The sequence below is a fragment of the Orycteropus afer genome, unplaced genomic scaffold (assembly GCF_000298275.1).
Source record: "Orycteropus afer afer isolate SDZICR_OR568_19922 unplaced genomic scaffold, OryAfe1.0 scaffold00017, whole genome shotgun sequence".
NCBI classification, from domain to species: Eukaryota; Metazoa; Chordata; class Mammalia; order Tubulidentata; family Orycteropodidae; genus Orycteropus; species Orycteropus afer.
The window spans coordinates 20333322-20340443 of NW_006921604.1; the positions used below are offsets into that span (position 1 = coordinate 20333322).

The following is a 7122-nucleotide window of genomic DNA, read 5'->3' on the forward strand; positions in this document are numbered from 1 at the left end:
GAACATTTACCTGAGTTAGATACACTCCTTGGAGAGAACAATCATAGGAGAAAGAAGTGCTGCTTATGCACAGGGAGACAGCTCAGGGGGCAGGAATGCATGGAGGGATGGACACTGGGAAGAGGTAACTATCTGGAGGAAGTATGAAGGGAGATGTTGCATTGTGGTAAATTGTGGTCAATGTCATGAGACAAAGTGTATGTGAACTGTTGTATGGAAAGTGGGTTTGCTCTATAAATTTTCACCCAAATCACAATAAAAAGTATGTATAAAAAAAAGATTTCATATTAATTGGTCCCACAATCAACACCAATGGGAACAGCAATCAAGACATCAGATGACGTTTTGCACTGGGTAGATTTGCTGCAAAAGACCTCTTTAAAATGCTGAAGAGCAAGGATGTCTCTTTGGAGACTAAGGTGCATCTAATCCAAGCCATGGCATTTTCAATAGCCTCATATGCATGTGAAAGCTGGACAATGAATAAGGAAGACCGAAGAAGAGTTGATACTTTTGAGTTGTGGTGTTGGGGAAGAATACTGAAAGTACTATTGACTGCCAGAAGAATGGACAAATCTGTCCTGGAGGAAGTGCAGACAGAATGATCCTTGGAAGTGAGAATGGCCAGATTTCATCTCACCTACTTTTGTCATGTTGTCAGAAAGGACTATTCCCTGGAGAAGGATGTCATGCTTGGTAAAGTGGAGGGTCAAGGAAAAAGGTGAAGACCCTCAATGAGATGGAATGACACAGTGGGAGCAACAATAGGCTCAGGTATAGCAAGGATTGTGAGGTTAGTACAGAACCAGGCAGTGTTACATTCTGTTGTACACAGGGTCGCTATGAGTTGGAGCTGACTTGATGGCACCTAGTAACAATATGCTGATTTCCAGTTCTTCTGAAACTCCCACTTTTAAGCTATCAAATAATCCCTTCTGATCAATATCAATACTAACCAATGCTCTACTGCAAATATGCTGTTAGGAGTGATTGGTTAATTGATTTCATACCCTGGAGCTTAGAGCAAGCTGGCTACATAATTTATGAGGTTTAATACAAATTGAAGGAACCCTGCTGGCAAAATGGTTAAGCTCTAGACTGCTAAGTAAAAGGTCAGTGGTCGAAACCCACCCAGGGGCTCTGTGGGAGAAAAGATCTGGAGATCTGCTTCTGTAAAGATTAACCAAAACCCAAGCCTGCTGCCATTGAGTCCATTCTGACTCATAGCCACCTTAAAGGATAGAGTGGAACTGCCCCATAGGGTTTCAAAGGCTGCAATATTTTCAGAAGCAGACTGCCATATCTTTCTCCTGCGGAGTTGCTGCTGGGTTGGAACCTCTGATCTTTTGGTTAGCAGCCGAGTGCTGAACCACTGAGTCACCAGGAAATCCTACGAGACAGTTCTACTTTGACCTTTGCTTTGAGTCAGAACTGACTCAATGGCACACAACAATACAAATTGAATATACTGAGCTTGTTGTTCAAAAAGCAGGAAAAATATGCTGTTGAACATATTAAAACATAATACTTGTTTCTTCTTTCCATAGTCTCTCTCTCTCTCAACTTGTCATGGTTTTGTTTGATATTTAATGTTATTCCAAGCGAAGAAAAATAAAAAAATTAAATTATTAGCATGAATGTTACCATTCATATTTATATTGTACAATGTCAGTTATTTCCACCCCACCCCAAATTAGTTAATCTTAAGGTCAACAGCTGGTTTCAGTTTAATATGTATTAAGCAGCTTTGCTATAGAAATGAACAACCCCAAATCTCAGTGTTCACTAAGGTAAACGTTTATTCTTCATTCATGTTACAATCATTGGCTGAGGGGCAGCTGTTTCAGTTCTGCTCCACGTGTCTTATCATTATGGGATCTAGGCTGAAGAAGGAGCCCTTATTTGGGACATGTGTTTTCATGCCAGAGGGACTACAGCATGAGCCCAGCATGCAATAGAGTGCCTGTGTGGTGCAAATGTTAACACGCTTGGCTGCAAATTGAAAGGATGGAGCTTCAAGTCCATCCAAAGGTGTTCTGGAAGAAAAAGCTGACATTCTACTTCTGAAAAATCAGCCATTGAAAAACCTGCAGAGCCCAGTTCTACTCTGACATGTGTGGGGTCACCATGAGTAGGATACAACTCTTTGGCAACTGAAAATAAACAAAAACTATGCAATGGCTCCTTTGAACATGGTACAAGTCATATCTGCTCACATCTTGTTGGAATCAAGTCACATGGCCAAGCCCAATGTTAGTGAAGCATCCCTGGGATAAGTGTTATAAGAAGTCAAGTGACTGTGGGCAAGGATACATAAAATCTTCTAATGATGAACAAAGGCAAGTGTAGACAAAAATATAATGACAATGACCCAACATACTAAAAGTCAGCACCGACTCATAGTGACCCCCTTTGGGTTTCTGAGGTGGTAAATCTTTACAGAAGTAGATTGCCCTACCTTCCTTCTACAGAATGGTTGGTGGGTTTGGACCACTAACCTTTTGGTTAGCACTCAAATTCCTTAACCACTATCCCATCAGAGCTCCACTAGGTTTATACGGCTATAAATCTTTACAAAAGTAGATTGCCTCATTTTCCTCCCATGGAGCAGTTGGTGGTGTGTTTGAACTGCCGACCTTTTGATTAACAGCCAAATGCCTTACCCACTATGGCATGGAGTTGATTCCAACTCATGATGGCCTCATGTTGTTTTACAGAGTCTAAATGTGTTCCATAGGGTTTTCTTAGCTATAATCCTTACAGAAACAGATCACTAGGCCTTTCTTCCATGGTGACACTTGTTGGGTTTAAACCACCTTCCTTTAGGTTAGTGGTAGAGCACAAACTATATGTGATACCCAGGACACAAAATCCTGGAAGATAAAAACTGGAGATCAATTCAGAAGCCACAGCCCAAGTCTGTCACAGATCTCTGTCTTTCCCAGATCAGGAACATTGGTAGTTTTTTTAGGAGCACTGAGGACCTGTTTGTATGGCATTTATAAATGGAGAAACAACATCTGACTTTCCTGGTCCCATCTTACTGCACTACATCTGTGTTCACAAAATAGCTAGGGGCCAGGGCCAGGACCAGGGCCTTCAGGCTTCAATAAATGCCTTAAAGGTATATGCACAATTTGTTTCTGTGAATAAGAAGGATTTGAGGGGCTGCTTCTCCACATTGCTTCTCTAACTCTACGAAGGTTTAGAACTATGGCACTGGATCTGGAGTAAGTTCTCCAGGCCAGTTAGTCACCAGGTCAGGCACTCTAGTAACTGCAGTAGATGCTTCCTTTCGAGGGAGAGGCTGGTAGTTAGCCCAGCTAGTTTGTAGTGAGTCCAAGGATGGCATGACAAAGGCACAGAGTTTTGTGTCAGCAGAGGAAAGTGAAGACCAGCTGGCACTCAACACTTTGGCCAGAGAAGCTACAGTTTAGGGAAGCCAGTAGCAACTCCCTGAGTCAAATATATTAGGAAGGCTAGGAGCTTTGGTGGTACAGTGCCTAAGGCATTTGACAGCTAACCAGAAGGCTGGCGGTTCAAACCCACCAGCCACTCCTCAGAAGGAAGATTGGGCAATCTACTTCTGTAGTGATATCGCCTCAGAAACCCAAACAGGGGTCGCTATGAATCGGATCTGACTTGATGGCAGTGAGTTTGGTTTTGTTTTTCGGTTTAGTCCCAGAGTGACAGAAAGATCATTTCAGAGCTGAACCAATTGTACTGGACTCAAGCCCCAGGAGGGTGAAGGAGATGGTTAAGGGGCCTGACTCTCACAGCCTGCCTTAGTCATTTTACCTGGTACACCTTCCTCCCTTGCAGATCATTCTTGAAAAAAAAAAAAAAGAGGGGATCCTACACAGACAAAAATGTTGCTGTCGGGGTTTTTACAAAGGACCTGGGGTGCTACAGCATTTGCAGTGAGATGATCTCTAGAGGCACTAGTTCCTCATCATCAGAGTACCCAGCTGCTATTGAGTAGATTCTGAGTCGTGGTGACCCCTGTGTGTTTCAGAGTAGAACTGTGCTCCATAGGGCTTTCATGGCTGTGACCTTGCCTGCGCTTTCTTCTGAGGTGCCTCTGGGGGATTCGAATCGCCAACCTTTCAATTAGTTGCTCAGTATTTACCTGCACCACCCAGAGACTCTTACCTTCCAAATACATCTCTAAATTATTATGGCAGTATTTTTTTGCTCAAAGTCCCAAGAAACTGTTTCGCCACACGCCACCATTGTTGTTGTTGTTGTTATGTGCTGTCCAGTTGGACCCGACTCATAGCGACCCCTCCTTGGGTTTCCGAGGCAGTATCACTACGGAAGTAGATTGTCCCATCTTCCTTCCGAGGAGTGGGTGGTGGGTTTGAACCGCCAGCCGTCTGGTTAGCAGTCAAATGCCTTAGGCACTAGGCTACCAGAGTAACAAACTAGGTGACTGAATATCTTCTTTAAAACTTTATTTTTAATAACTAAAAAGAAACCTCACTGCCATCAAGTTGATTTCAACTCATAGTGACCCTTCCTTGGGTTTCTGAGGAAGTATCTCTACAGAAGTAGATTGCCCAGTCTTCCTTCCGAGGAGTGGCTAGACGGTTTGAACTGGAAGCCTTCTGGTTAGCAGTCAAGTGCCTTAGGCACTATGCTACAAGAGCTCCATTAGATGATCAGTAAACCTGGAGCAGAGATGAAGTCTGATTGGGCATACTCCACACACAGCCTGCCCTGGTCATCTAGACTCACTCTGGCTCTGTAGGGGTTCTCAGACCTGAGCCCATGCAGGAAAATCTCACCAAACTTTCTGAGGCTCAATCTTCATCCTCACCAGCAGCTTTGAAGACTAACCTAATATTCCTAGCCTTTATGGCCTGGATTAAAGTCTCAGTCCGATTCTGCTCCTTCTCTGTTTTAACTTTGTTTTCTTTACAATCCTCTGTTCAGTTTTCTTCAGCATGTCTACTTTTGCTTGCATGTCCAGAAGCCTCTTCTCTGGCATCTATTTGCAGCCCCTCATTGCACAAGCTCATAGCCTCAGCAAGGATTTATAGCTTCAGGTGGTATGAGCTATCTTGCTTTGAGCTAACAGGCTTTTAACTTTCTGGCAACTGTTACATCCTGAGAAAAGAATGAAAATTACCCAGATAGTACAGTGGTACTGCCCAGTTGGTATAAATGATAACATTAAAATTCCAATCTGTACATTTCTTCATTAACACTTCCATATATGAAATAACTGTTTTTTTTTTTTTTTTCTTTTTTTTTTTTAAGTAATCATTGGCCTTATCTTGATAGGTCTTGGCCTATTCATCTGGCAATCATTCATCATCAAAAATAATTGAGTGGAGGTAAGCCAAGTCAGGACTGTGTTTGGGATCAATTTCTGATGGCATTGTCTTCATAAATAGGGACATCTTTTCAAATTTCTCTTCTCACTGGTCCTGGTAGATAGAATCTACTGTATTAAGGTTGGCTCTGGACATGACTCTATGGCATCATCGGAGGTGGCACCTGGCTCAAGCCGCTCTGCGGCAGCTCTTTGGCTCTCATACTATCATTTTTAAATGTAAAAATAAGACCATTACCCTACATTCAGAATCACCAAAATTACACAATTGTATTTTGTAGCTTGTACACACTTATGTATTACCAGAACAATGGAAACACTGCACAAATCAACTCATCTGCTTTTGTTTCACTTTTTAACGCAAGCAGTTTCTAGCACTGTTGTTTGTCTTTGGCTTGCTGATGAATGAGGAAAGATTGAAAGGAAAAGAAACTATCTTTACTTTTCCTTCCATGTCACCATTTTCAACATAAGTCAAAAACTATCCACAGGGATATACCTGGATGATGCAAACGGTGAAGTAATTGACTATTAACCAAGGTTGGCAGTTCAAATCCACCCTGAGGTGACTCAGAAGAAAAGCCTAGTTACCTACTTCTGAAAGATCACAGCCGTAGAAATCCTATGGAAACACATGGAATCACAATACACTCAGCAGCAACTGGCTTGGTTTTGGTTAAAATGGGGAAGTAACAGGAGTAAGAAAGGATGTAATTGGACTTTTTGGTCATTTATGTGTCTGGTTTGAACAGAAAGCATGGCTTCTCAGGGCTGTCAGTGCCTCCCATTTACTCGGTCATAGATGTAATCTGCTAATCTTATACTTGCTTTGAGTCCTACTGAACTCCCATGAGAGGGGCTACCAGAATTCTGTGCTCATGGGGCACCATGAATGCTACGTGACAAGCAATGGTGGCTGACAGGGATATTGCATGTATTTCTTAAGACTGCTCAAGTGCATGCTTCACTGTCCCATCTAATTTCACCCACAAAACACAAGTTGAAAAATGAAATTATTAAGAATTTCAAGATGATGACCACAATTGAGTTGATTCCAACTCATGGTGGCCCCATGTGATTCAAAGTACAACTGCACTTCATGTGATATTTAATGGCTGTCACCTATTAGAAGTAGATTGTCAGGTCTTTCTTTCAAGTTGCCTCTGGGACGATTCAAACTACCAATCTTTTGGTTAGCAGTCTAGCACTTAATCAACTATGCCACCCAGGGACTCCAGCACAGCACTGAACCAAACATGGGGCCCTTCTGAGCACAGGGCCCTGCATGATGATGTACATCACATGCCCATGAAGCCAGTCCTGACTGAGAATAATCACACATAACCTGTGCAGTAAAAGCAAAGTGACAAAATGAAGGTTTACTATTTTTATCAAATCAGACCACAATTAGTGACAACCCCCATTTTCAAAATCTATATTAGTTAAATGTCAAGGTGACTGATAACTTGTCAAATAAATTGTTTACCCATGTTTCATGATATAAAATTTGCTCAAAGTATTTTCTAAAAAGAGACAAAATTAACAACAAACATGTAAATATATTCAGCTCTATCAGTCTCTTATTGAATAATTTTATGCATGATTAATGTCATAAATAGTGAGAGGATGTAGCTTAACATAAAAGTAAAGTGAGCTTATAATATGCTCTTTCTCTAGTCTAAATTTTTTTAAATTTACTCGGGCATAGATTTGTATTGAACTGTTGAAAATAATGTAGTCTTCTAAAGAGAAAAATAAGAATGCACTTGATCAGCACAATACAA

At 41.6% G+C, this 7122-nt stretch overlaps 1 pseudogene; it reads right to left on the reverse strand.

The window, feature by feature from the left end:
* The window catches only part of LOC103213809, a 95554-nt pseudogene extending 90122 nt beyond the window's left edge, over positions 1 to 5432 (reverse strand).
* Positions 5433 to 7122: the final 1690 nt, after the last annotated feature.